Source organism: Pinus tabuliformis, chromosome 9 (assembly GCF_031772625.1).
Source record: "Pinus tabuliformis cultivar Carrire ecotype Pingquan chromosome 9, CPIR1, whole genome shotgun sequence".
Taxonomy (NCBI): Eukaryota; Viridiplantae; Streptophyta; class Pinopsida; order Pinales; family Pinaceae; genus Pinus; species Pinus tabuliformis.
In genome coordinates, this window is record NC_142307.1 from 1554216981 (window position 1) to 1554241928 (window position 24948).

A 24948-nucleotide genomic window follows, 5' to 3' on the forward strand; every position below is an offset into this window, starting at 1 on the left:
TTTGGTGTGCAGGGTGTTCTTGGTCAGCGATCGACACATGTTGGGATTGCAGATTAATGTCTCCATCTATTCTATTGTTTCTTTTTGTTTTCTTGTTTTTTTTGGTTAGTTTTGTTTTTTTTACTATTGTTGGTTGCATCTTTTGTTATTTTTGTGTCTTTTTTGGTTTAACTTTTATGTTTTTTGTTGTATTTTGGAGCATGGCCATGCTAATTTGTGACTTGATATTTTATTTTTCTTATGTGCTCTTTTATTATTTTTTCTTGTTTCCATTTGTTTTTGGGGTCCAATGGTGGGGAAATTAAATAGGTTTTTACAACCTTTATTTTGAGTCTAATTCCAAAAGTGTAGTGAGCAAAGGCGATGGAGGTATGTATTGAGGAATTTACTTGTTTACTAGTACATAATTATATGGTTCCATGCTTGTTTTAATTTAACTCATTTGTTCCTTCAGGTTAAAGGTGGAGAAGCACTCATTAAGTCATTGAATATCTTGTGTGAGAGAGATGTGGAGCTCTATAGCAAAGGTAGTGGCCATGGTGTAGAGGGTAAGTTATCTTCAGGGATGGAGGGTGAGTTTCTTTTTGTTTTTGTTTTTCCACCACCATTGCTCTTAATTGTTTGCATTTGTGAGTGTGGCCTCCTAAACCAAGTCAAATATCCCAAATAGTAGTAACAATCCCACCTTATAACATGCCCTTGTAGAAGAGTTATTCAATCAAGATAGACAAGATATGTGGACAATTCATTAGCATGAGAAGATATGCAAGTCAAGCCTCCTTCATATGCATGGATATGTGAGTCTTTCAACCTTTCAAGTGGACAATCTTCAATTGAATACATGGGATTATGTGCAGATAATCCTTTTCCAATGAATAATATGCAGTTAATGATGGACAATAACATGTTGTAACTAAATACAATGTGCTTACTGGAAATGCCAAACCAATTGTTGTTTTTCAATTCTGTGGGTAAGGTATACTAGATGTTTTCCTTTTAGACACCTTTAATCTCCTCAAATAGGTTGATCTTGTTTGTGTAAAAAAGTATTGCCTAGTCTTGTTGCAGAAAAATCTAGTAGATCAAGTGAATGTACTCATTGGGAAAGGACCAAACCCTATGGAGACAATCAGGAAGGGTTGCCATTATTACCTCAACAACCTTCCTCCTATCGTTTAGTGGGATTTCAACCACAAGGGAGGTTTCTCTATGCCACCTACAAGGGGTATTATAATATTATGGCTCAATATGATTTTTTTTTGGAGGTTTCAAGATAGGTAGAGGCCTTGGCAGGGCCTAAAATGACCAAGATATTCAAAGTTAGGGTTCAACCTCTCTAAGGTTTTACCAATGACAAAGGCTACTATAAGTTAGGCTTTGAATGATGTTCAATATTAGGGCATGCAATAGCATGTGGCAACTTTAGAAAAGACCTTAAAATGATATTCAACAAGAAAGGAACAAAGGGTTTCCATTACAGACTAAGGCTAATGTAGGTAAAAGGGTTTTTGGATTGTTAGATATGTGTGAACAAGAATAAATAGAGATGATGACATCCCTTCTAGGTTGTGCAAGACAACTTATGATACTAGATTTTGCTTTTATATCGTTTATGTAAATTATCCTATAATTTAGAGCCACCCATATTGAACAAGACAACACCTTATGCACAAATTGTTTTTAAAACCCTAGCAACTGTCCTAGGCATTTAGGAGAGAGAGGGTTTAGGGAAATTTAATTTAGTTTTAAGGTTGTTGAGCACACTTATAGACTAATTTCTTAACCTATAAGGCAAATGGAGTCATAATGAAGTTAAATTCCGAGGAAGTGCCTCACAGATCATGTACAAGCCAGCCATTAAAAGTGTCCATGCCAATATGTCATGCTGAAAAGTGCACTATGTCACCCTCCCAAGAGGAAAAGGAGTGATGTGACATCAAAATATCTCAAAGCATTGGTGCTCCAAGGTGATGTAGAATCCTGTCCTTGTCATCTCAAGGATGACCATCATCATCTAGGCTTTGAATCAAGTGATGCACATCAAATAGTGTCATGGCCAGCCTAGGGCCATCCTAGGTCCATTGCGCACATCATCAAAATCTCCAAAACTTAGCATCAAGGGCTCAACGTTTCAATATTTGGGGGTTCCTTCAATTGTCAAGCATTATGTGAAGTCCTCAAATAACTCAACACTCTTTCGTATGTAGGAAATGTTGCACCAACAAAACCAGTCTCTCTTTGCACTATGTTGTTGGCAGCTCAAACTAGCAGGGGACCTACAGGGGATTCTTAAAGGGTCAAATGCTAGACCAAGGGCAACAAATGGAGACTTAGCCCACTATCACTTCCACTAAGGCTCCTTACTATTTACAGAATTTCACTCATGGGAGGAGACTTGGTATATATGGAGTCACAAATGAAGGATAAATCAACAAATGAATATAAAGTGACTCAAACAATCCCTTTCCAGAATAGGGTAAAAAATGGAGCTTGCTTGCTTTCTAAGCAAGGTACAATGTTTTCTAGGAGAAGGATGTGGGGAATTGAGGGTTAGGTTTAGTGAATATGACTTGTGAAAGAGTTTCCCAATCCCTAAAGTCCTTGTTGAAATTGGTATCCCAGATGGTTTTTGAAGAATTGTGTTTTCAAAGGAGTGGGACCACACGGGACCCCATGTGGACCTAGCTTAGGTTAAGAGGCAAAAATTTAGCAACCAATGATGTTCTTAACCCAGACAAGGAGGGAAAAAGGATCAAAGCAAGAATTTTTACTTAATGGTGTCAAATTGATCCTATGAGGCACTAGCCTTGGGGATTCTAGGGCAAAGTTTGATCTCGGAGATAGGGCTTGGGTTATCTCACAACTTCACCGTCAGAATGGCTTCAAAATTGGAGGAGGCCTTGAGGACACACCAGTGCAAAAGAGGCTAGGAGATTGAACATTTTGAAGCGCTACTTTGTTGGGAAAATGATGCCCTAGGTGACCCAACTTGGCTAGACCTAGAAGAAGGTGAGAAAGGGTTGATTTTTTAGTGACCACCTCTTGGTAGATCAATGCCTTAGTCTTGGGAGAATGGCGTCTAGGATAAATATGAATGAGGACATTGTCTCTAGTCAAGGAGGCCTTAAGACTGCCTCGCTTGCCTTCTAGGGCAAAGGGAAGCAACCTTATAGCTTTATACTTCGACTTGCAAAAGGTGATGGCTTATCAAGATGAAGTCGTTGATAGAATTATCCCTAGGAAATTTCATTCAAAATTACATGGCCCATACATTGAAAGATGCTATATAGAGACAAAATTCCACAATTTAAGCAGTAAATGCATGCAACAATTAGCCCTAAAAAAATGGGGAAATTCCCAATCCAATGTATATGATAATGTAAAATAAGAATAGCATTAAAAGCATGTAGTTACATGTAATATAACATATCCAACCATCCACAATTTGACAATAGAGAAGCTCCAAAATAAGTTAACCAAATCCAAAAATTAAAATTCATCCATAAAGCTCTAATTCATCCTCCAAGAAAAAGTGTGAAATTCTCAAGAGAGAGAAGAGATCCAATCCAAAGTGATGATGAGCAACTGAACTCATCTCTCTTGTATTGATACACTAATGAGGAGTTTGAATTAGTCTCCTAGGTCTACATAAGCCCCAAAAATAAAATAATATGCTGATAACCTAACTTTTGGTGACAAGCCCACCAAACTAGCTCACAAATGAAATAATTAGCCTTTTAAGAGGTCAAATGATAAATAATACATGTCGTAGAGCCCTCCAAGAGGCCCGATGAGGTCCATAGGTGCCTCAATGAAGAATAGACCCTCAAAAGTGATGCACAAGGGGTTGGCCCCTTATTCTTCAAACAATAAACCTATGGTGCTCTCAGTGGGTGTGGGGGCACAATAATACTCTCATGGGTCTCCAAATGAGTTGAAAATGCATGTAGATCATCTGTAAGGGCTTTGATGATGGTGTAGGTGATGCCACATCATCTTACAAGTCCTGGCTCAACTGCCAAGTGCATGGTACATTTGTGGGGTTGGCTGGGCAAAGGTGAACCAGGTGCATCTTCCTCGTCCAATAGGTGAATCTCAAACAATATTTGAACATCCTTGGGGATCCATGGGGTATTGTCTATTGTTGTGGAGGCCCATGGCTCTCAACACACACCCTACACGTGCTAATGTAGCCCTCTGAAGGGTTATGACCCCATATAGGGAGACCAAACCCAAGATGGAGACCATCTGCAATCCTGCATAAGATCCAATGTGTCCCCTAGCCTTCCAATACAAGAAGTCATTAGAGAAATTGAATAAATGAGCTTACCAATCATGGACCACAGGTGGGGACTTCATAACGACCTGCGCTTTCATAATGGACTTTAAGATGTGCCAATCTCTCAAATTCCAAATGGGGTTAACCAAGTATCTTGTTAGGTGGTTTCTACTTGTAAAGGGATAATATGTTCAAGGTACATCCTTTAAAAGGTGGTGGTATGTGATAGAGGTGAATGAAGTAGGGGATGAGAAGGGGCAGCCTTGGGCCACATACTGGGGTACAAGGGTAGCTAATTAAAGGGAAACCCACACTTGGGTTTATAATGTATAGGAGGAAGCAATCGTGGTACATCGTACATGAGGTGCCCCGACCTTGATTTTTCCACCCTTCTTTATATGTATTTTGCTTTTTTATGATTTTTCTTTGATTAACTGCTCGAGGCTCAAGGGGTAAGAGCATGATGTGTGAGATATAGCAGTGAATACCCCTTTTAAGGTAGGGTGGTTCATTGCCCATCGGGGGTTGGGACAATCATGGGTTCCTATATGATGGAGGCTCATAGAACCTGTAGCAACCAAGGTGATGGCCATGGTGATGGGGTAGAGCTCATGTATGCTTTTGCCCACGTGTTAAATGTGTTTGTCCCGACCATCTTTTGCATTTTGTGGTACATTTTCCTGTTGAATGTGGCCAGTTATGCTTTTATCTTTCTTTTTAGTTGCATCAACCTTCGGGGCATCATTCCAGGCCTAACCCAAGGTGTGGGCAAGGGGAAGGGGAAAGCTAACCTTATGTGGATCGAGTGGAGGAATGTGGACCCAGGTGGGAGAAATGATGAATGGGGTAATAATGAGTGGAAAGGGGGTAATACATGCGGATAAGGGAGTGGGACCATGCAACCAAAATCAGGGTTTCCCGTGAAATACTGTCCCTAAAGCCAAATGGTCAGTAAAATAGATCCCATGGGACTAGAATCCAAGGTTAAAATCCAAAAGGGGTCTAGGGGACAAGAGCACAGATCTAGCCCATTCTTTCCGCTGAATCCCCCCTTTAATCCATGCCAGAAGTGTCCATGATAAGCAAACTACAATACTTTATTACCAAATGATAAGGCATACCTTTAGGTTCGGGAGGCCCACCTTCAAACATACGATCATGGCAGATGGGTGAGGGACAACATGGTTGGCTTAGGTGGTAGAGAAATGGCACTATGAGCTAGTTGGTGGCGACAAGGGGTTGCTAGTTGTCGGTTGAAGACCATCTTGGAGAAAATTAATCTCCTAGAGATATCACCCACAAAATGGTGGGTAACACATTGGATAGTACAACTTCTATTGCTAGGTTGAGGAGGTGATTGCCAAGAAACCTTTGTTGTTGTGATGTGGACCACCTTACAAAACCTCGTCAAGATCAAGTGTAAATCAATTAATTATTAGGTAACGAAAATCGTAGATGCATCGTAGTAGCCCATACTCAAAGTTAGGGACACAACCAATACTTCACACAAAGATCACCATAAAATATTTAACTAGACCTAAACCAAGTCTCATATAGGTGTTTCCTCTCTTATGTTTGGGATGGCTAGGTGGATAATCCTATTAGGTGTTTCCAACTCCCAAAGGGAAGTGACAGGTCCTAGGTCAACCCATCAATATTGGTGCATTTGTACATGGTGACAATGGAGTGGGCAAGACTTCAGGGCCAAGGGACATAGCCAAGTGACTAGCTAATGGTGGTGGTCCAACATCCCGGGTATATGGATGCAAGGGGGGAGCAATCGTGGAGGCATGAGTTATCCCTTTCATTGTCTTGCTTTAACCACCCCTTTAGTGTGCATTTTACCTTTTTATCATAATTTTTTGATATGGGTGCATGGCTCAAGAGCCCAAACTTGCATTTGAGAGATTTAGCATTTATAATTCCTCAAGATGAGGCGGTTTATTGCTCGTTAGGGTTGGAGCAATATAGGGCTCCTTTTATGTGTGGAGCATTAAGTGCTCTAGGAATTAGGTGATGGTTATGTGGGCAGAGCTCATACTAGGATTTTGTCCACATGATATATTTTTTCCCAACCATTTTTGCATTTTTCGTTTTTCCTTTATCGTGGCTTTCTTTGCTTTCATCATTTTTTTAGATGCATGAACCTCTAGGGCAATGTTCTCTGACCCAAGCACAAGGATGGGGATGAGTGTGTCAATCTCCATGATCAAAGGCTACCTTCCCGAAGAATGGATATGGGTGCATGGCTCAAGAGCCCAAACTTGCATTTGAGAGATTTATCATTTATAATTCCTCAAGATGAGGCGGTTTATTGCTCGTTAGGGTTGGAGCAATATAGGGCTCCTTTTATGTGTGGAGCATTAAGTGCTCTAGGAATTAGGTGATGGTTATGTGGGCAGAGCTCATACTAGGATTTTGTCCACATGATATATTTTTTCCCAACCATTTTTGCATTTTTCGTTTTTCCTTTATCGTGGCTTTCTTTGCTTTCATCATTTTTTTAGATGCATGAACCTCTAGGGCAATGTTCTCTGACCCAAGCACAAGGATGGGGATGAGTGTGTCAATATCCATGATCAAAGGCTACCTTCCCGAAGAATGGATATGGAATAGAGGGAATGATGGAAAGTGGCAAGTATGGAATATGATGGCCATCCTACTTCAATTAGAGCCTACCTAGTATTATCCTTTTTATAATCATAAGGCCTTAGAAGAGGTCCCATTGGACTAGGATCAAAGATTAACCACCCAAGTAAAGTGAGGGAACAAGAATACAATGAAGATCGATCAGTCATTTAGATCACCCTTTGATTCATATTAGTATCCCTTAAATTAATAAGCAAAAGCATAACTACAAAATGGTAGAAGTACCTGTCGATGGATGACCACCTTCCTTCAAGAAGAAATGACAGATGGGAGAGAGAGATCTAACTAGAGCATATATGTGGAGGGTCCATGGCATCATGTCAAGTGTTGGTTGGTAGCCTCTCCAAGGAGGAGAAAAAATTCTCCTATGGGTTACCCACTTTTCAATGGATAACATGGCTCTCGCTTATTATGCTAGTTGCTACTAGTAAATTAAACTAATGCTGCAAATGCTTGATGCAGATCAGATCTATTGGTGTAGCTTGATAAGAAACATGTTTACATCTTGCATACAAGATTTGTAACCTCCCTTTCAAATTTTATGCATATAGGGTTGGCTTGGAACAAACATATTTGAAATTGGAATCATAGACAAATAAGTTTAAGGGCTGACCATATCCTAAATAATATTGTTGTAGAGCATTACAACTACGGATTCCTTTGTAGATTTCTACGTCTTGTAGCAACCTTAGATGTTTGATATTAAGAGGAAGATTGTTTTGAGATAATCTTCTATGTTGTGACTATAATAGGTTTGTGCACTTCCACACTCTAAAAACCTTCAACATATACTTACCACAAATAAGCCCCTATTAACGTTTCATGGAAGTCTTTTTGTTGGGACAAGTGGGTTTAATTCATCAACCAATAATGTACTCTTTTTCCTTAGTAATCTCTTGTTGAATTTTGCTCCCATTTTACACTATTTTTTGTTCTTGCCTTGATTTTTTTGGGTTTGAGATGGAGGATTTGGAGGTAACACCTTCAAAATTCTTGAAAGTTCCTTACAACGCTGCTCTTCCACTGCCAACTATGACATATCTCAAGATCTTAATGTCTAGGACAATATAACCCTCTTCTCATTTCTTTTTTATGTTACTTTTGTAGGTTCTAATTCCAAAATGACCTAAAACTCGCCCAACTGAGGTGATGCATGAACAAAATATTCCTCTTTTTATCTTTCGAGAACACAGGTCCCCATTGTAGACCTAGAGAGATATATCACACTTGGAGCATTGTTGATGAAGTTGATGAAGCTACTGAAACATTGAGAGAGAAAGAGAGAGAGATTAGTGCAGTAGAAGCACATGTAGATGGTGAGTCTCTTTCATCGCAAAACACATGTATGCTTTACTATGAAATGCTCATTTCAATTATAATGATGTTCCTCCCTCCTTAGCTATTAAAGGTTTGTGATTTTTGGTCTTTGTATAAAGTGTACTTAGTTTTGCATAAGAGTTTTGGCCAGTGTTTAAGATTTCTCATGACATATTTCAATATCTGTTTAATTTTTCTCTTGAGATTTTAGGTGTTTTTAGATGTTTCCATAAACTTTTATGATATGGTTTTTGTTGGGTTTTGTTTGTGGGGAAATTAAGGCAGGTCTTAATAACCTATGTTTTGGATATACAGCAAATGCACATCCCACAAGTGTAGTGGGTGAAGGCGCTCATGTGGTATGTATAGTTCTATTTGTGTTAATTTAAATTAGAAACATCTTACATTTTTGTCATTTATTTAAATATTAAGTGCAACACAATGTGGAGGAATTAACATGAAGGAAAAATGATGAAGCTATTGAAATATATATATCAGAAACACTATATTATAATGAAGAGGTAGAGGTAGAGGTGAGTTTTCTTTTGGTCAATCCACACGATTTTCTATGAAATCCTTCTCATTGTGGCCTTTGGCCTCTGTGATCTCAATTTAATACTTGATGGTCCTAATTTAATAATTATATATTTTTTTGGTGTGCAGGATGTCGTCCTTGATTGGCCATGGATGTTTTTTGGGCTTGTAGAGGAGACTGCATGTCTATTATTTCTCTGTTTATTTTGTTTTTGCTATTTTTATTTGTTTTTGCTATCATTCTTTGTATCTTTTGCTCTTGCCTATTGTTATTTTGTTTTTCTACAATTATAGTTGTTTTTTGATGCATCTGTGAGCATGGCCATGCTAATTTGTGGTTTGGTGTTTTGTTTTTTTGTGTTCGCTTTCTCTTGTTTTTCTTACTTCCGTTTCATGGCTTTTGTTTTGGAGTTAATGGATGGGGAAAGTAAGGCAGGTGAAGATTTCATGGATGCAATGAGCAAATGTGAAGAAGGTATGTATGAGAGAATTCATTTGTTTATTGCTACAAAATTTTATGGTTTTCTGTTGTTTTAATTGAACTCTTTTTGTGCTTCTTATATCATGTGTTCTCATGTAAATTTATAGGGTAAAGGAAAGTAATTGGAATCTTAGGGCAAAAGCAAAAGTTGCCTCTCACTGAGTAGCATTTGTAGATATGGATGAAACAAAACAAAATTTTCAAGCCCAGTTATAAACATACTACTTTTTGTTTCAAGCCTTGTTATAAACATACTAGTCTTTGTTTAAAATTAGGAGGGGGGATTGGGCACTTTGTGCCATTGGAGAGTGTGGGTTTCTCACTTGTATTTCAATCTCAACAATTTCATTAAAACATGACACATTTGTCCTTTCAGCTCCATAACATTTGTAACTTTCTTCATCTTAGATGGTTGCTTCATGTTACTTAGATTCTTCTCCAACTCCCAAATACACTTCTCTTCTTCAGACTTCAGCTCTCAATCTTGGATAAGGAACCAAAAACATCATGGAATCCCTCTATCACCCTCTCTTAGAGGAATACATGTTTGACAAAAAATTACCATATCAAGGCAATAAAATGAACAAAAGAAATTTGGCCTCCCTAGAGTTATGGGAAAGAGTGTGTCCAACTTTGGTATGTGCAAGGTTTAGAGACAAGCATGGACTTCAAACTCACTCCAACAACTCCCTTTAGACCTCATCATACATACATCTTTTTGCTATTTTTTTAATCAACTTCGGTTGGGCCTTAATTGATAGGATATAACTTTTTTAGATGTTTTGGTTTGAAGTTGTTTTCTGAATTCATTGTATTTGACTGCAATATGATTATTTCCTTGGGCTGGGAGTCCTCTTTTCATTGTACACAGAGAGGGACTTGTGGACTAATTGTTAAAATTGGCAACTAGGGCCAAACTCCATGTGGGTCATCTTATTTATGGCAGCTGATATTTTTCTTGAATTCCTCTCATCGAGAGGTGTAGGATCGATCTAACGATCACCCGATTCCAATAAGTATTCATGGAGATATGAATTTATTTGTGTTATGGGACAATTCGTCAAGGTCGGCTAGCAACTAAACTGCCCCCTCTTGTGCTCCACGTTTTGGTATAAATACAAGTGCCTTGCAAGTCATTTACACACACAACTCTCTTGAGATTTCCTCTTGTCCATTTGTTTTGGGTTTTAGTGGAAAGAAGAATCTCTAAGGGATAAACGTTGTCCTAAAAGGATGCCCTAAAAACAGTCCTAGATGATGCCCTAGCAACTCTACACATGATCTAGATTTAGGACGCAGCCAACCCTAATCCTCTACGCTGTCAATGAAGAAAGCCCTCATCTACTACGTTGTCCCAACGGTGACCCTAACCGGAGTTATGGAGATGCCCTAAATATGCAACCATGGAAATGAAGGCAAAAACCCTAGCCGCAGGTCTAAGGAGGAGAGATGCCCTAATCTTAGTTGCTACGCTGCCTCATGGAGATGGTACCTAAACGCTGTCTTAGAAGAGAAGTTCTACACAAGTAATTCCCTCGCTGTCATGGAGCTCTCACACTTAAACGCTGAGGTAAAGAAGCCACCTCCAGCTATCCTTAACGTTGTTCTCTAACTATTGTTTTGATTGTCATAGATTAGTGTATTAATGGAAGCCTATTGTTGTCACCTAAACGCTAAGAAGAGAAGACATTGGCATTGCTATGTGCTAGGCCGCAAACCATAGCACTATAGCTAGCCACCTTGAATATGACAGTTGGATGTATAGTGCAACATAGTGCACAATGTGACAGCAATGGTGCAATGGTACAACAATGTGACAACAAGGTACATGGTGCTGCAAACTCATTGGACAGCACAATGATGGGACAACAGCATGTTGGGACAGCAACATGTTAGGACAACAGCATGTTGAGACAGCACAATGATTAGGACAACTATGACATTGTGCAGCAGTGGCACAATAGGACAGCAGCAACAACAAGTACATGGTGGTTGTACATAGTGGTATGGTACATGGGACAACTGTTTTTAGTGCAGCAAGTTCATGGTGCTACAATAGTATGGTACATGGGACAACAACAACAACAAGGTGCAACAAGCATAGTGCTGCAAGCACATTGGGACAACAGTATGGTACTTGGTGCAGCAAGTACACAAAGCAGCAATGGTGCAACAAGCATATGGGTGACAACATGGTGCAGCAGTGACACAAGGTACAACAGTGCTAAACACTGGGACAACAGTGTAGCATAAGGTGCAACAATATGATGTGTACAACATTGTGATGATGGGTGCAACACGGTGAGGTGCAACATGATGATGAGATGCAACACAATGATAGGTGAAGGAGTCACCTTGGAGAATCAATTGAAGTAACATGTCTTCAACTGATCTCATGTATCATCCTCTTAGAGATGATCTATGCTCTTATCTAGATAAGTCAAAGTGTTGACTTTTGTTGTACACATACTATTTCTCTCTCTCTGTTGAACTATTGAAGAACATATATGAAGAATTGATCAAGGGTTTCCCCACATTGGGGTTTGTCCCTAGCTAGCACCACATCTTGTGTCCTCTTGTCTTGGCTTGTCTTCTGTGATTTATGTTTATGTTCTATCTGCAATTTACTTTAATGCTGATGTGATTGCTAATCTGGAAAAGATATTGAACTAACTGTGAAAATTGAAATAAATTGCTCTAAGCATAGAACATAACTAAAATTAACACTAATGAGCTCCCAAAGATCTTCTCTCTCTAGAGTAACTTTGTTTGATCCTTTGGGGAGGTAAACCCTCTCTCTCTAGAGTAACTTTGTCTAATCAGGTGATTTGGAGACTGCTCCACCTAGGTCACAAGGATACCTATGACAGGAGGCTTAAATGGATAGGCTCTAATATTTTTGGGAAGAGTAATTTGGAGATTGCTCCAAGTCACTAGGATTGTTATAAATGGAAAGCATAAATGGATAAACCATGATGATTGAAAATTCAAATGTTATCCATGCTTCTTTCCTAGAGAACCTAGTAAGCATTGAGTCATGTTTGAGCACTCATACAAAAACACATGGAACGTCTGTGAGGATAATCACATGCTTAATATAAACAAGTTTGAAACTGTAAATTTGGAGTGTAGTTGAATCAGATTAGTTGTTTGGTTTGGTTAATTGATGACAGTTTTCTAGTGATAATATAAATCCCATAGACTTATCTTTGTTGCATATCACCGTCAATGCCATAGGATTGGAAACATAGGTAACTATTGAGCTTTAGCACTCTCTTTGTTACAATAAACACACTGTCTTTTAACATGGGATGCAACTGACAAGTAGGTCATTTTTTGTGAAATTTAAGTGGCTTCCACCTTAAGCGCAGCCCCATATTGGTGGTTTTTCTTTTCAGCCAATTGGGTTTTCTTCTCTGGTGACATTTCCAGAGATTTTTGTAGACAAGGTATGTTGTAATTTGTTATAATAGTAAGCAGCTTGCTAGGACATTTCAAGCCATGTTGATGATGCAGTTACCTAGTAAACAGGTAGAGCTAAGGAGTTATGATAAGCAAAATCCTAAGGCAATCAGAACTATATCAGTGATTCTCCACGGTTCGACTCATAAATTCACCTTATTTTTCGATGGATCACTAGGGGGATTATGAAATTGCTAGTATGCAACACACTATGAATTGATCGAAGCACAACAATTATCATGGTAAGGTTAGTGTGCATCTTATTTATAAGTTATCTATGGGAAATCCTAAACGCTCTTAACTTAATTCATATGAACCACAACATATAACTCACATGTAGCTACTCCAAATAAAAAAGAGGATCACAAGGATTGAGTACATGGATAATGAGGAATATTCCAAATTAAAAAAAGTTCATAAAGGACACGAGTACATGCATAATGAGTACAATGAAGGACACATGGTTCATAGAGATGCTTAATCTAATCATGTAGATGTCTTAATTAATGATGTTAGTAATATGAGGGAGGATGGTGGTTAAAAAGATCTAGCAACAATTTATAGACAGGTTAATAAACTACTTGCAGAAATAATTGCATGTTCTATGAATATATTTGAAACTGTGAATTGGAGAAAAGTTGAATTGGATTAGTTGGTAAGGATAGGGGTTACTGGGTGGCGATTTGCGACTAGTGTTATTATAAATTCCATGAATTCATCTCAGTTCCATACACAACATCATACTCAGTGATATAGGAATGGAAACCTAGGAATATGTCAGTCTTTTCGACCGTCCTTTGTTCTACCTAACACTATCTTTTAACATGAGATGTTGCTGACAAGCATATAGTTTTGGTCAAATTGACTTAGTTTCCACCTGAGTCACGCTGATGCCACTGTATCATTTTTCTTGTTAAGCCGGATGGGTTTCCATCTGGATGACATCCCTACATAACTTTTGTGAGCAGGCTGTATTGGTTTGTACTATATTTTGTAGCAGGAATCTCAAAGCATGTCATCTGTCAGCACTAGGACAGATGAAAGTAACCTGTCAAATCTGAATCTGAAGGTCAAATTTTGCCTTCAGTTGATCTCAGGGTTTTTCAACTTTAACCTGCTGAAAAGTGCTACAATGAATCTGTCCAGACAATCTTGTAGAAAGAGGCTTTGATGGTGTTTTCAAGTGATGGATTGATGAACAAAGGATCATGGCAGCCAAACCAAGCAAGGGTATGAAAACCAGGATAGTTTGCAAGGTCATAGTGAATGTTTGGCACAAACTTTTACAGTTTTGGACCATTTCTTGATTTTGACCTAAATTTTGACTCAATAAAAATATCAAAATTCATTCTTAACATCTACTGAAGTCTAAACTAGAATCAAAGACAGAAAAATGTAATTTCAACTTATTTTTAGGGCATGGCTTGTTTTACTTTCAGCATGACCATTTCTTGATTTTGACTAGAATCAAAGACAAAAGAAATGTAACTCCAGGTTATTTTTAGGGCATGGCTTCTTTTACTTTTGGCATGACCATTTCTTGATGTTGACCTAAATTTTGACATAGCAAAAAATCATTCTCAAGGTACATCTATTGAAGTCTGAACTAGAATCAAAGACAGAAAAATGTTACTTCAGTTTACTTTTAGGGCATGGCTTATTTTACTTTAGGCATGTGAATAGGTAGAGACGTGAGATAAAATGTAACTTCAGTTTATTTTTAGGGCGTGGCTTATTTTACTTTCGACAAGTGAAAAGGTAGGCGTGAATTATCTCGCTCAACTTCACCACCCAAATCTTGTATAGCTCATGGGATATTGCACTGAATATGATGATCATCTGCCAGTGTATGAGTTTATGCTGAAAGGGATTTTAGAGAATCAACTCCTTAGAACTCCTTCCACAGAAACAAAGTTTAGGCTTAATATGAATGATGTGGTTGAAATACTAGAAGAGTTGTAGAGAATTAACACACCAAGGAATCCTCAAAATGAGCAATCTGGAAAGAAACATCCAATTGCTGATGGAAATTCATGGCGGACCATACAATGTCATAAAGAATTGGAACTAAACCGGTTTAGTAGATGCCCTTCATAACGGTGAAAGAAAATGCTATACTGTAAAGGTAATTTTTACTCTATATTCATAGCATGGCCAAGGGCTTCTTGTTTCTTTTGTCATATGGTAGTATTGGTATTGTTTTACATGGATCTTTGTTTTCATTTCAAGTTGAAAGATCAATGGATGCAATTTTTTTTTGTTAATTTAATTCAAATTGCAAAATATGATAGCCCCAGCATAATTCCCCTTCAATGTAAATAACTTAAAAGGGCATGACTTAAAAAGGCACGAGAATTGGGACACAGATTCCAGAGTTTGAGGAAGGAGCTTGCTTGGGATTGGAAGGAAGCTTGACTTGTTTCATGACAGCCATTCAAGGCTAGTAGGTGTTCCTTAAATGGAATAGGTTTGCAAATTAATTGAGCAGGAAGACAGGACTGAAGAACCATGATTGTTTTGGGTAAATCTACAAGGCGGAAAGGACAAAATTAAATGAGGAAAGGGCTGCATTGATAGATGGGGTATAGGGAAGTCAATCAATAGGAAGTGAGGTGGAAGTATGTGCTGACACCTAGCATCACCTACCATTATGTCGAACAGAAGTAGTGTAGACGAGAAGGAAAAAATAGCTAAGTTTGCCCACACAACGAGAAGTGGTTGCAACAGAGTAATGGGCATGATGGGCATCACGCTCTAGGGGGAGAGGGAAAAAATGACGGCAGTAGAGAATGGAAAGTTGGAGAGCCCTGTTGAGATAGAATAAAAAGGAGAGACGACACATGCTGCAAGGAAGATAGCTTATGTGTAGAAAACACTCCCATGGATAGATAAAGAACAATTCCAGTATAGAGGAGGGCACAGGGAGAACGCATTGTTGGTATCATCCTAAGACCCTTTTTCCTTCCCAAAAACATATCATTTATCCATACATTTTCATCATACATCCCTCAAAATCCTTGAATATTGATTATTAATTGTTCTATAGTTATTAAATTGCATAGAAATTAATTTAGGGGTTTTATGTTCCAGAATTAGAGGTTTTTGATGACATGGTTACAGGAAGTACCCACATCCTGTAATGAGCTTACCGTTTGACATGTGGCGCAGCAGATGAGCTAGAACGAAAGGCATGGGCGAAAAGCAGAATGTCCAAGCATGGACAAACACCTCTCACCCAGCCAAATCGAGCCTCCTATGCATGCGGTCAACTTAAGTCAAAGCAGGGCACTCTGACAGGCAAAAGCAGAAACAGCATCGTTCCATTTTTCATTTTAGTCTTTTTGATTTTTGAAACACTTGGCATGGAAACATTTTGAAAAGGCTATGTAATAAACGCGGCAACAGCACTATGTACATTCATTGTATCGATGACATGGCTGTGCGTACGCATATGTAAATACAGTCAGGGTTATGTTTAGAGTTTAGTTTTTGAATTGTTGAATCGTATTTTCTCAGAACAGAGTTTTACTTTTAATACAAGGACATATTTACAGTCACGAAGTGTGTATACCCTTTGCATTGGTTTGATTGCTGAACGGTGATAACCAGTATACCCTTAGGCGCGGACGGGCCCTGCGTTCTTCGATTGGTATACTGTCCATTCGTTTTGTTACATTTCAGTTCTTATATGTTGCACAGCGTTTATATTCAATTCGATTTCTATATCGCATATGGTTTGCATCACAGTATTTACATAGCTTTCGATTTATATCACATGGTTTGTATCACAGTTTCAATTTACATAGCTGTCGATTTACATAGCATACGGGTTGCATAACATTTGTATAAGCTTTCGATTCCTACAGCCTTTGAATTTCATTACATAGATATGGTGTGCGCTTATGAACGGTTTATGGTTATGTTGAATGGTCAGCACTAGGATCTGGAAGGGAGTCTTGTAAGGGATTCGATCCCTGTGTGACTCATAGAGACATTATCTCATAAACTCTGTTTTGCTTTACAGTTCATTTATGCTTTCTTTATATAGTTTGATAGTGTAAATATCTTGCATGCTGTGTGTGGTTACCAAGCAAGGGTTTTTTGAGTGATACCTCTGTAAGGAGGTTAGAATCATTGCCACAGTCATATACAGTACTTAGGTTCATGGTTTGATTAGATAGGTGCATCTCATAACAAACACCGTAATCAAGCATATCAGTGGGGTAATCTAGGTGTGTGAATGATAGGCTACATATTCCGGCTTCCGTAAAGAAGCATTGTATCCTACATCCTACTCACTTGGCTAGAGATTCTTTATGTCTATATATTTTAGACCACGCCTCTAAGCTTACGCACCTCGGTCGATATTAAATATAGAGTCCAGTCTAGTACCCTAGCTGGAACCACTACATTTTGGCGCCGTTGCCGGGGAGGCGTACGTAAAGGATTCAAACAAAAAAGAAAAAAAATTTCAATACACAAAAACCACCAAAAACACAGTTAGAAATCATGTTCATTTATGCCTAGACTTAGAGACAATCAAGGGAGATTTGTAAGAACCCCCCACCATCTCAACACTAACCCATCATCATCAGGAGCAGACTCTCCAGAGCATACAACACCAACTGAGGAGGATATTCAAACAATAGTTGAGAAATTTTATTCAGGACAGCACATTACTCTTGCTGAGAGGGAAACTCTGTTTGCACATAAATCACAGCAGCCACCCTTTCCTAAATCTTCTACACAAGGGAAAAGTAGCACCATTACCAAACAATTCTCCTTTCTCTCTTTTCCACCAAGAGACACCAAGAGACCAAGTAGGATGGCTGAGGAGGGATCTGGATCAGTTCCCCATCAAGAGGAGGAGGAATCAACTTTTAAATTCCCTATACAAGAACCACAGGAGGATGAGGAGATCAAAATGAAAAATATACCCCCATCCGTGCTACCCAATTTCTATGGTATGGCTTTAGAGGATCCGAACTCATTCTTATTCGAGTTCGATATTGTGTGTCGAACTTATGGCTATACTGATGATGCTCACAGACTGAGATTGTTTCCAGCCACCTTAAAGGCAGCAGCCTTGAAATGGTTTATGGGGCTAGGTGAGCATGCCATAGTGGATTGGGATGGCATGAGGAGAATATTTCTGAGGAAATATCAGCCTTATTGCAGATCCAAAGACTCTAAAGATGACATCTTTAGAATGAGTCAGCAGGAGGATGAAACCTTAGAAGAATATCTAGAACGGTTTGTCTATAACTTGCAAAAATCTAAACACCGAACAATGCCTCCTGATCTAGTCCGCACAATATTTTTGAAAGGTATCCGGGAAAAATACATGGATGATCTCAACTTAATGGGCAAAGGTGATATCTCTGCCTTACCCTTTGAAGAAATCGCTGAACTGTGTGAAAAATATTCAAGAAGTAAAGCCAAAATGGGAAAGAGAACCTTGTCATCTAGGGTCATAAAAACTGCCTCTGCTAGTGTCACCCGGGCTGAAATTGGTAATCTTTTAGAAGAGTTCAAAACAGATTTGTTGAGTACTCTAGGAAACCAAATTGATACCTTAAAAGCCAAAAAGAAACAGGAGGAAGAAGACAATATCATGGCTATTTTCTGCCCCAAGTGTCGCAAGAAGCATGCATTAAAAGACCGTCCTCTAGACAATATTCAAGTATGTGCTTTCTGTACTGAGCATCATGATATGTTTAACTGTCCTAAAGTTAAAATTGTGCAGAACTGTAACATGGCAGCCAGCACAGAGATGGAGAACGTGTACTACATGGGTGCAAAGCGACCATGGCAGCCAAGGCAAGCACCCCAAGGTATGTTTCCTAATCAAAATATGCAATTTCCTATGAATGATCAGATGTATGCACAAAACTCATGGAATATACCTATGCCATGGCAGCATGGAAACCAATCACAAAATCAATGGAGACCGTCTCAACAGTATTCCCAATCCTACCATCAGTATCCTCAATCATACCCACCTTACTCACAGCCATATCAGCAGTACCAACAGCCATATCCATCACATTTATAGTCATATCAGCAGCACCCTCAGCCAGTTGTTTATCAGCCCCAACCTTCTCAACAGACCTTACCTGCTCCTCCACAAATAAATGTACCACAACTTCAATTTCCAACTAACCCCCAACCTCCCAGACCCACACAAATACCTGCTCAGGCTGTCCCAAATCCGAACAATAGAGCAGAGAGGCCAGCTTATAATGTAGAGGAAGGAGCCTCCTACTCCACACTGCTTTTGCAAAACATTAATCTGAGGTCTGGTAGGGTGCTCCAGAAGGATTCTCTAATAACAGATCAGCAAGAAGAAAACTTAGAAAAAGAAAATGAAATGACCACTCAAACAAAACCCAGCAGTGAACCCAAGGACAAACAGATGCAATCACTGCAACCACCTTTTCCGGACCGTTTGGTCCAAGTAAAACCACCATTGCCTCCACCACAATTTGATGTCTTGGACGAACTTAAAAATGTCTACATAAAAATCCCTTTGCTGCAAGCTATAAAGGACATTCCTATTTACACCAAAGCCATCAAAGACATGTGTCTCAAGAAACCTGCTAGAAAGAGGATTGATCCTCAGACCATTCATGTTTTAGGAAATTTAGCAGGCCTTATGACCAATACCATCTCCATGGAGAAGTATGTTGATCCAGGCATTCCAAAAGTGACCACCATCATTAACAACATACGGATCCCAAACACTTTGATAGATCTTGGAGCTGCAATCAATGTCATGACCCTTGAAACTATGAGAACACTCCAACTCATGAATTTGCAACATACCACAATTGTTCTTGAACTAGCTGACAGGTCCAAAGTCATTCCTGAGGGGATTTTGGAAGATATCATCGTCTCACTGGACTCTTGGGAGTATCCGGTGGATTTTCTAGTCCTTCAACCCAAATCCAATCTAGGAGGACATCCTATCATTCTAGGTAGACCATGGTTAGCGACTGCTGATGCATTTATTGGATGCCGATCAGGTAACATGATTATCTCTAGAGGGACCGAAAGGAAACAACTCACCCTCTATCCATCGGCACAATCACCTGCAGTGACACATAACTTGTGGCTTGATGACAAATTTAATGACAAAGAGGAGGTACAATTTGTTTTTAGCATTGACCAGATCTATGATTTCCATGAAGACAATACTGATTTGGTAGAATTATTTCTCTCACAACCTGATGTATCTGAAAATTTGAGAAACGAACAATATAATGCTACAGATGTACTTCTAGCTCAAAACTTTCAAGAGACATGCACTATCCACTCCTTGCAATCTACATTTCATGACATCTTTCCTGTTCAATCCATCACCAATACACAGAGTCAAGTCATAGAGATCAGTCCAGGGAAAACTTTGAACATAGGCAACCACCTAGACTCATCTCAACAAGAAAAATTGATTAGACTCTTGACGAAGTACCAAAAAGCCTTTGCTTGGGATTACACTGACATGCATGGGATTCACCTCGACACATGCACTCACCACATTTACACTGACAGCACCATTAAACCGGTGAGACAACCACAAAGAAGAATGAACCCCATGCTCCAAGACATTGTCAGAGAGGAGTTGCAAAAACTTTTGAGAGTCAACTTTATATATCCTATTTCTGACAGTCAGTGGGTATCCCCATTGGTTATTGTGCCTAAGAAGAATGGCAAGTGGCGTATCTGTGTTGACTACAGACAGCTGAACAAAGCCACGCTCAAAGACTACTTCCCACTGCCATTCATCGACCAAGTGTTAGACACCCTAGCCGGCAAATCATCATTTTCCTTTCTTGACGGTTTCAGTGGCTACAACCAGATCCAGATTGCCTCTGAAGACCAGGACAAAACCACCTTCCCCTGTCCTTGGGGCACCTATGCCTACAATGTTTTGCCATTTGGACTTTGTAACGCTCCAGCTACATTTCAGCGAGCTGTGTTAGCTATCTTTGCTGATTTGATTCATGATTGTGTTGAAGTGTATATGGATGATTTTTCAGTATATGGCAATTCTTTTGAACATGCATTAGAAAATCTAGAGAGAGTTTTGAAAAGGTGTATTGAAGCTAACCTGTCCCTCAGCAACGAAAAGTGTTTCATGATGCTAAACGAAGGGATAGTGTTGGGCCATTATATCTCTTTTCAAGGCATCCAGGTTGACCCAGCCAAGATACAGATTATTGCCGATTTGCCTATTCCACAGAACCAGAGAGAGGTAAGAAGTTTTCTCGGGTATGCTAGCTATTACCGCAGATTCATTGAACATTTTAGCAAGATAGCCTTACCTTTGTTTAAACTTCTAGCCAAAGATGTATTTTTCAATTGGACTGAGAACTGCCAACATGCATTTGAACAACTCAAGAAGAAACTATCTACTGCACCAGTCCTGAGAGGGCCTAATTGGAGCTTACCATTTCATATTTTTACCAATGCATCTGACACTGCCATAGGTGCATGCTTAGGCCAAAAAGAAGAATCTTGTACATATGCAATTTATTTCATTAGTAAAAATCTCACACCTTCCGAGCTAAACTATATAGTTACAGAGAAGGAAACACTTGCCATCATTTATGCTGTGAATAAATTTCGCCATTACATAACTGGTTATGAAGTCTTTGTACATACTGATCACTCTGCCATTCGACATCTCATGAATAAACCAATAACTAGTGGCAGAGTTACCAGATGGTTACTATTGTTACAGGAATTTAACATCACAGTGTTAGATAGACCAGGCAAAGAAAACCAGGTGGCAGATTTCCTGTCTAGACTGCAAAATCCAGGTGAGATTGTTCCTGTTGAGGATTCTTTTCCGGATGAGCACTTATTTGCAATTTCCATAGTAACTCCTTGGTTTGCTGATTTAGCTAATTACTTGTCTACAGGTAGGACACCTCCACATTTCACTGCAAAAGAGAGGAAAAGACTAATCAAACAAAGTGCCAGATATTCATGGCTCAATGGCGATCTCTTTTACACTGGTTTTGATATGATCATTAGGAGATGTGTACGTAATGATGAGGTAATTGACATTTTAAAATCTTGCCATGATGAACCGTGTGGTGGGCATTTTGCAGCGAAGCGGACAGCCTTCAAAGTTCTTACTCTTGGATACTATTGGCCATCCATTTTCAAGGATGCCAAGAAGTATGTAAAGAGTTGTGACAGCTGCCAAAGGATGGGCAGACCCATAGCTACCGATCAGATGCCCCTTCAGCCCCAAGTTCACTTGGAACCATTTGATAAGTGGGCTCTGGACTTCATAGGACCTATCAACCCAGCCTCTAATGGTAAGCAGTACATCTTAGTATGTACTGATTATGTCACAAAGTGGGCAGAAGCAAAAGCACTGGTAAGAGCAACCGAACACACAGTAGTCAATTTCCTTTTTGAGGAGATCTTTGTGAGGTATGGGGTGCCAAGAGAAATTGTCACTGATCAAGGTACCCAATTCACCTCCAAGCTCATGAAGGACATCACAGACAAGTACCAAATAAAGCATAGGAAAAGTACCCCCTACCATCCACAGGCCAATGGGCAGGGGGAATCCACCAACAAGACTTTGGAGGGGATCATTACCAAAACTGTTGCAATGAACCGCAAAAACTGGGAAGAAAAGCTCAAGGAGGCACTCTGGGCTTACCGGATTACTTGGAAAGATACCACCGGATTTACACCATACCAATTGGTGTATGGTAAGGATGTCATGCTTCCTATTGAATTCCAAATTCACACTTTTAAATTAGCTGCAGATTTACTAATTGATTTGGATCAAGCACAAAAAGAGAGAATCCAGCAGTTAAACCAGCTGGATGAGATGAGGCAGCAAGCAGAACAAACCACCACCCTCATGCAAAAGCACAGGAAGCAATGGCATGATTCACACATTAAGAAGAAACACTTCAAGGAAGGTGACTGGGCTCTGCTTTTTGATTCAAAATTCAAGGATCATAAAGCTAAGTTCACCACCCATTGGATGGGCCCTTATGAAATTGTTCAGGCTTATGACAATGGTTCAGTAAAACTCCAAACTATTGATGGCAAAGGTCATTCTTTCACAGTCAATGGTCATCGCCTGAAGCTGTACAACAAGCCCATCAGCAAGCATGATTTTCTGCATACACTATCTCAGCAAGAAGAGGTTGAGGTACTGCAGCCCTCAGCTGCAGTATCACTGCCTTAGTTTTATTTCCTTTCAATTTCAAAATCAAGAAAAAAAAAAAAAAAAAAAAGAAAAAAAAAACAAAAATAATAAAAAAATAAATAAAACAAAAACTAAAGAAAAAAATAATCATGGGTTAGATGTGAAAACCAGTATCTGGCACAATCTAACCCCGAATTCCTACCTGAAAACCAATTTATTGGCGGGTATGAATTCTCTTTCTATTGTTCATTGTTTCATTCCTTAGTTGCATCATGACTTGAGGACAAGTCAACCTTTCAGTCGGGGAGAGGGAGACATCTGTTCTGTTACTTTTATCTCTCCCTTGTAAATTCTTCAGATTTCTTATTCTATATTTCACTGTAACTTTCCAACAGCAGCTTGTTACCAGCATTCCAGACTTTAACAAATAAGCTGTTCTGTCATGATTTTCAGAGGGACCTGGTTATAAATATTTTGCAGGGGGACCTGTTCTGTTCAAGACATCTATGCTACTAACACCACCAGCAAGGGGACCTGTTTAAGATATTCAGAAGGGACCTGATAAAGCAATTGACACCTGTTTGAGACATTCCAACCAGCAGTAAAAGGGACCTGTTTAAAACATTCAGTTGGGACCTGTTAAAAAAAAAAAAAAATTCTTGACATCAAAGGCTACTTCAACAGACTTCCACCAAGACTTCCAGCAAATTGCAAGCAGTGAACCTGTAACAATACAAAGAGCTGCATGAACATCTTCAGTTTTTCCAAGGGACCTGTATCTTCAAATTTTCTTAAGGGACCTATTGCATCTTCAGTTTTCAGTCTTCAAAAAGGGACCTGTACATTCCAATTTTTCAAAGGGACCTGTTACATCTTCAAAACTTTTCTCAAAGGACCTGTGTATTCAACCTCCCTCAGAGGACCTGTCAAAAAGAACAGTCAAAAGGATTAGCAACTCAGCATGTCAAATGATCAACAAAAGAGTAATGTATTTCTGTTCTTGGGCATTTAATTTCCTAGATTAGTTTTTAATGTAATTTTGGTGACTATAAGCTGTTGTAATTGATTTCAAGGACACCTTCATACATCCACTTATCCCCCTTATCCCACCAAGTTTCATCATTTCCCTACATCAACCTATCCCTAAAGCCCATCACCAACACATTCACCATGTCATATACCCTACAGGCATACCAACATTCTCTACATGACCGAGTATAATTGAAAAGGGCACGTGGTGAGCTGTGTGTTTGTTTTTTTTTTTAAAAAAAAAAAATATACAAAGGATGAGATAGAAGCGGCCTATATATATATTCTTCACCCCATACAGTCAAATCATAACAAGCGGCCTATATGTTTTACACCACACACACCCGCATCATAACCTCGCCACCCAGCATTATGGCTCAGCACTATGGGTACGCTCTCAGCGTTCTTATGCTAACATGTATACAAGCGTACAACACTCTGTTTTTAAATGAATGATTGCATTGTAAGGCGAGTACAGGTTATTTCACATCCTTTCCACCCTCGGTTCCCATAAGTTACAAAGTGAAAGAGTGAAGCAAGGAACGCCGAGGAGATTGTTGTCATTTGAGTGGGGTCACAAAGTGAAAATCTGAACAAGGAGCGCCGAGGAGAGTATCACTGTTTGGGGTCGGTTTACACAGTGAAACCGGTGAGCGCCGAAAAGGGAAGCATCACCATTCTATCTCTAACTCCCACCACAGTCACATCGACCAGCCAAGCACCATAATTGAAGACTGAAGGAAGCGATATATGCCAGGTAACCAACTTGACACTTCTGTGTTTAAATTTTAAAGAGTATAGACAGAGAAGGGTTCGAGGCACAACCCTCTGCCATCACCATGACTAATAGGGTCGAACCCAGTACATTTGACAGCTCACAATACCATAACGATTGCATTGAGATTCTTAGAGAAGCACAGTGGTTACCTTTTCTGGAAAAATTCCATGGGAGTAATGAGGAAATCACCAAACAATTTGCCTTCACCTTTAATGGAGAAAAGGCCCTAATAGGCA

At 39.3% G+C, this 24948-nt stretch overlaps 1 protein-coding gene across 6 annotated transcripts in view; it reads left to right on the plus strand.

Moving 5' to 3' along the window:
- The first annotated feature begins 983 nt into the window (after positions 1-983).
- Positions 984-24948, plus strand: part of LOC149154540 (uncharacterized) — a 36348-nt gene continuing 12383 nt past the window's right edge. For 2 of the 6 annotated variants that reach the window (XM_089439765.1, XM_089439766.1), the window contains exon 1: positions 1071-9254. The gene's annotated coding sequence lies outside the window, so the exon portion shown is untranslated. Of the gene's footprint in view, positions 9255-24948 lie in introns of all 6 variants that reach the window. The other 4 variants (XM_089439762.1, XM_089439763.1, XM_089439767.1 and 1 more) reach the window with 3 other exon arrangements.